At 44.9% G+C, this 6,342-nt stretch overlaps 1 long non-coding RNA gene across 1 annotated transcript in view; it reads right to left on the reverse strand.

Annotated features, from left to right (window-relative positions):
• Nucleotides 1-6,183, reverse strand: part of LOC109513687 (uncharacterized) — a 13,513-nt gene extending 7,330 nt beyond the window's left edge. The window contains exons 1-3 of the long non-coding RNA XR_002167845.1: nt 6,059-6,183; nt 4,403-4,502; nt 708-765 (exon numbers count right to left, since the gene is read on the reverse strand). This is a non-coding gene — a long non-coding RNA (uncharacterized LOC109513687). The remainder of the gene's footprint in view (nt 1-707; nt 766-4,402; nt 4,503-6,058) is intronic.
• Nucleotides 6,184-6,342: the final 159 nt, after the last annotated feature.

The following is a 6,342-nucleotide window of genomic DNA, read 5'->3' on the forward strand; positions in this document are numbered from 1 at the left end:
ATTTTTTTTTTTTTTTTAATAGCACATTTGGTTTCATAACTCAACACTACAAGTGAAAGATGATGAGAAAAGTAGTGGAAATGACACGCATATAAACCATATTTTCGATACGCTCGCGTCATGAGTTGTTTTGACGTCCGAGTTGCGGATCAGTCGCGACCAGTGGACAGAACATTTAGGTTGGCACCACAGCCAGCATGCGGATTGTGTTCCAAGGTCCTGCGTTCGTATCTTCACAGTTTCGAGGTTCTGGGTTGCGATCTCGGCTCCGACTCTTGTTTTGTGGAGTTTACCTTCTTACTTGCGTCACGCTCCCCACGCGTCTCCAAAAACATCCAAGCTAGGTTCACTGGATGCTCTAAATTGTCCATGCCTTGGAGTGGATAAAAAGTCCGACTGACAATTCTGAGGGCTTCATCCAGAGCCGATTTTTACCTCGGTTTAAGCTTGCTTTTCAAAATCGGTGGCCAATTTCGGACTACTTGGGGGTAAAATGGAAAGGACCAGAGCAGAGAGAGCCATGACATGTCCCAGCCACATCATCTTTGCCCTCTTGTGGGGAAGGTGGCTAGCACGCGTCAACCAACTGGTCATTTACGTCAATCCCAAGGCCGCACTCCTTACTTTTCTGTTCTTGGTTTCCAGGAAACATATTAAGGAAACGGCCTTGGGCCAAAAAAAAAAAAAAACATCATTGTTTGGCTCACTGATACGTTCTTCAATTCTGGCAGTGAAAACCGACAAGCCGACTTGTCACCGGCGACGCTGAAAAAATGCTTAATTACCCACCAGCGACTTCTCGTCCTTCATTCACTCAAGTCGCTGGCCTGGTCTTCGAGATGAGCCAAAAGTGTGGCAAAAATAACTGGAGTGATTTTAACGGGGATTTTCCAGGCGGCCGCGTGGGACCGGGATGACGCAAGGGACGAAGGATGTCAGAAAACCATTTAGGAAAGAACAACCGCGACAAGTTAGGGGAAGAAATAATTGAATTTGTCTCTTGTCAGGTTGTACAATGTTTTTTTCCCTTCTAATGTACCGGATTTTTCGGACTATGTGTCACATTTTTTTTTTTTCCCCAGAGTTTGGCTAGTCCTTCGACGAATAGTCAAGTGTCACTTGTACTGTGCCAAGTATTTGCCACCTTCATTGCATATTTATCACACACACAAAGGTTTCAGTTCATCAAACCGATTTTCAGATCACGCAGAGACAACCCAAGGAAATAAAAAAATGCAGTTTCTAAATGCCAATAAAATTTATTAAGGCACAAAAAAAAAAATCCAAACCTCACTGTACCGATGGGAAAAAGTAACCGCCTACTAATGAGTTGTGCAACCCTTGGCGACAATAACTGAAATCAAGCTTTTGCGATAATTGGTGATGAGTCTTTCACATCGCTTTGGAAGAATTTTGTCACACTCTTCTTTGCACAATTGCTTCAATTCCGCCACATGGAGGGTTTTCTAGCATGAACTGCCCATTTAAGGTCATACCACAGCATCTCAATTGGAATCAAATCTGGACTTTAACTTGGCCACGCCAAAACCTTAATTTTGTGGGGGTTTTTGCCATTCAGAGGTCGACTTGATGGTGTGTTTCGGATCGTTGGCCTGCTGCATAATCCAAGAGGGCTTGAGTTTGAGGGCGCAAACTGATTGTCGGATGTTAATCTTCAGGATTTTCTGGGAGACAGCCGATTTCATTGTTCCATCAATCACAGCAAGTTGTCCTGGTCCTGAGGTAGCAGAGCAGCCACAGACGATCACACTGTCACCATGCTTCACTGTTGGCATGATGTTCTTTTTATCAAATGCTGCGTCATTTTTACCCCAGACTTAATGGGCCACACATTTTCCAAAGATTTTTGACTCATCAGTCCACAGAATGTTTTTCCACAAGTCATCAAGATGTCTTACGGCAAATGTGAGACGAGTCGAAAGCAGTGGTTTTCGTCTGGGCCACAATCGCGAGACCATGGCACGTAAACGGACTTCAATCACGACTGGTGCAGCCCCTTATCACCAACTCAGGTATGCCCACCTATTCACAAAGTTACGTGCTCGAGCTGGGCTGCCTACAGTCGCAGCCAGCAGCATCCCTCCTCTCAAACAACACACCTCGTGAGTTACTTCGAGAACACAAGCACATACAAAGGAAACGAGGTTCCAGAGGAGGGATACAAAACAGACTGAGGAGGTGAGGCAGCCGGCTACCACGACCTGCCATGACGCCGTCAAACGTGCGATCCCTCCGGAACGAGACGGAGAAACTTTCCACACTCACAAAGTTTGACGCGGATTACCGACAAATTAACCTCTTCGGCTTCACAGAGACATGGCTATCTGAGGAGATGGACTTTCAACTGGACGGATTTCACAGCATCCGCTTTGACGGAGATGCAGCAAAAACAAGGAAGTCGATTTTTTTTTTGGGGGCTGGTGTAACTTCTACTTCCAAAATACAATTTATGCTTCAAGTTTGACGTCAGTCACTGAAGTGATGTTGGCTTTATCTCAAAGGATGCTATCAGCCACTACAGAGGAGACCTCAAATGTAAGACGTCAAAAGCCCAGAAGTGGTCAACTAATTTGCTTTTGACTCAGGCGTGGGCGGTGGGGCAGGGGGGGGGGCAGCTTTTGAATAGCTGCCCAATACATAACAGAAAAAAAAAACCCAGCTGTGCGCTCTACTGACCACTCCACTATGCACGAAAAGTCTGAATATGATTACATGAGCAATCCATTGCATGCCTTCATACAACCTGGTCATGTTACTGCTTTGGAGGCCCAAATTTCTTTGTTCTTCCCCAATAAATCATTGACTTTTTCCTCATTCGCCCTTTGCACGACATGGTGAGCCGTGAGGAGTGACTGTAAACCACTGCGGTAAATCCCTTAAGAACAATTTATTGTTTAGCGCTCGCAATGATTGAGTGCCCTCATAGCCATGAGTCACAGGTCCGGAGGAATCCAGCCCATTTGTCCATCAATGTTTTGTTTCATCTGAAGAGGGAGGGGGACGCTGAGCAATTCCATTTCCTGCTGTGACGATGATGGGGGGGGGGGGGTGACATCAGGCGTTTTGGCAGCATCCGAAACCAACTGGAGGAAGCGGCGTCAGCCCGATTACAGGGCGAAGAAGCAAAACCTTCTCGCCGAGCAACCGTTAACAGGGCATTTGTTCTGCGTGAAATGAGCTACGATGGGAAGCCAAAACAGGTGCGAGGCGGCTGAAATTCATTCTTTTTGCGCGCCCTGGATGGAGCTTATCGCCAGCGTCATCACCATCAATCAGTCGTCGGCCATCTTTCTTCTCCGCAACACTGCAAAACGGCCTCCGTCGCTTGCCAAGCCAAATCTTTCCGTGTTATTCGACGGCGCTTTACGAGGGTTATCCGACACCTGAGACTGAGCTTTGCAAACACGCGAAAAGACGGACGGTGTTTTAGTGACAAGACCCTTTAGAGTCATTAAAGTGGTGTTACAAGTGGGGCGAGCGAGTCAGCTTGCGAGTTGGGCTTTCGCCAGCAGTCCAAAGCTGATTCACTGATTCTGCCGAACTGTCGTAAGTATTTTAGACGCCGTGTGAAGGTGAACACAGTTGCGGCGATAACCTGCTCACGGTCTAAATTTTGGCATAGTTTTACCCCCAAAATGCTTCACGTTTCAGCGTCTTGAATTTATGAGGTTCCAAAATATCTGGTGACTTTCATTCAAACTTTGATTTCTTTTCATCCCGCGTGACTTCAAAGCAGTCGTCTTGGATAAGTCACGGCCTCTTTCGCGAACGAGCTCGCATCAGCAAAGGCTCTGGCATAAATAAACGGTCGACGAGAGGCAAATATTTTGGCTCCGATAAGGCGGCGCGTAATAAATCACAGGCTAAACTATGAAAGCCATGCGCACATTCCCCTTAACGTTGTATGTAAATGAAAACATCAACGGGTCAGGATGCGGACGGATTGTTGGCCGGCAGCTTCCAAGGAAACAACAGCTATGGAAGGGGTCGCGCTTTTGGAAGGAAACATCAGTATCACAGGCACCTCACTAGACCTTGTTTCAGTCAGCATCAAAGGATTCGTCATCTGGGCAAAATAAGGATTGTTTGTTATGTTTAGCGGGCTCACTAAGTTTGTTTCTGGTAGATTTTATACTTTCTATTTTTTTTTTTTTTTTGCTACTATTCCCTTTGGCTTAATAGGGCCAACTGAAAATAAATATGTCTTGTAAATTTGACATATGACAGAGAAGAGTGTTGTGAATAGCAGCGCAATATTTGAATGAACTCATGTGTGTGATTTTTTTTTCTATGGGGTTTCAAAATTACATATCACAGACACTGTGGGCATGTCGCTGAAAAACATTTCGTCACGCATCCTTCTCATACCGACAGTACTCACGGTGCTTTCCACGATGGGGCAAGAGACGCTAGCCAACAGCTAGTTTGCAATTTAACAGGCTTCCAGAGGCTCCTCGGAGGTGGTGTTCTCCTCGCTTGGTCTTGTGGATCCACATAAAAGAGACACAAAAAGTTGTTGTTTATGAAACACGGCATCACATGTTATTCAGCCTCTGGGATATAAAGATAAGATTCATTTTTCGAGTCAGCTCGCTAACTGCATCCCAGAGTGGTAGAAGCAAGCCATGTAATTTTAACTCAGGAACTCACAATTGTGTCAAATAACCACTGATGCAAATGAAGGTGCTCATTTCTCATATGGTGAAAGAAATGCATGGAAAAAAAAAGTGCTCCATTTGAGTGAAAAATGATGTAGACGTTTTCGTCAATTACCTTATCATACATGCACTGGATAATGTATGTAGAAACAAAACAAAAAATCTTAAGACTAGTGGTTTAATCCTGCCGTTTTTATTTGGGTTGGTTTCTACTTACTTTTTTATGTTCCAAAGGGCCATTTGACAAACGTTTTGTGGAAAAAAAAAAATCACTTTGATTTGGATCTTGTGACAAGTGTTGCGCATCAGTCCATCTGTTTGTGTTGCTTGGCAGGATTGGTCACCAAGTGAAGATGTAGACTGCTACAATAGCTTCTGGCGTTAGCCGGCGACCGGTTAACAGGCTGTCATATGCTTGTCACTTGTAATTGACCACTTTGTCTCACAAAGTCGACGCACTGATTGTATCGTTGCTTTTTCTCCCTGCCTATCCTGAAACTGCCTCAAGCCAGATAACATTACAGACTGCCCAAGAGTGGATTGGAGTGTTTCAAACAACGCCGTGACTCCTTGGCTCTCAAGAACAGGCGGTGGATTGTGATGAGTCATCAGACCCATAGGTCTCTTTGCCTCGCCCGACATGGGGTCCTTGCCAAGCCTTTGAAATGATCCCCAAAACGTCTGGAACATTGACTGAGCTGCGGTCAGGAACAAGAACCTTGCACCAGTGCGAGAAAAAGTGAAGGGAGATACAAACACACAACGACTCGGGGACTACCGCTCATGTAATGAGGCCTCAGATTTGAACATATAAGCACTTGGGAGAGGGAAGATTTAGACTGAAAAGCCCCACAATCATACAGGATTTCTGCTAAGTAATCCTCCTGGATTTAGAACAACAATGCATGATGTTGCTGAGGATCACACAACCATGTTACCGTCTCTGTGAACACAGCACATCAAAACAATGGAGAGTGACACAAAAGAACTCTATAAAGCCCAACGTGTGGCCATAATATGATCCCAAAATTTGCTATAAACTAGAAGCAGAAAAAACATTCCAGCGAGGAACAATAGATTTATTGAATTCACACAGTGGGGCCAACAAAAACATCCTCCACACATGAAAACCATCTCCTTGCTTCGCACTTCAAACTGCATGGAAATGTGGACTCTTCTAAACAACCGAGACAGTAGTTTGGGTTCTGCGAAGGAGCTAACCTGTTAGCCACGGCTTAGCCAAGCACGAAAGTGCGTGGCGTAGTAGCTCAGCATGACGTAGCCAAACGTTTATTCAGTAGTTAACATTAAAACGGCGTATAGACTGGACATAGAAAAACAGTAAAATGTCCGAAAATCCGAAGAAAACATGAGCTTACCTTTAAAACGTCACTGGGGTGGAGTTTGAAGAGTAACGTCCGCCATTTTGAGACGTACACAGTCCTTTCATTCTCGTAAAAAAATGCATTTACTTTTTTTTTAACGACTTTACTTGATTTTGTGTGCGTGTCCACTTGGAGAAGTCTTCGGTCGTTCAGTTTATGCATAAATTGTTTACCCTTTTTGCCATGACACCTGCCACTGGGAAACAACCAGACCAGACGTAATTTTCATTTACACCACTGGGGGCAGTAGTGAATCCTTCACCAACATTTCGGATTTA

Source organism: Hippocampus comes, unplaced genomic scaffold (assembly GCF_001891065.2).
Source record: "Hippocampus comes isolate QL1 unplaced genomic scaffold, H_comes_QL1_v1.1 scaffold3, whole genome shotgun sequence".
In the NCBI taxonomy this organism is placed as follows: Eukaryota; Metazoa; Chordata; class Actinopteri; order Syngnathiformes; family Syngnathidae; genus Hippocampus; species Hippocampus comes.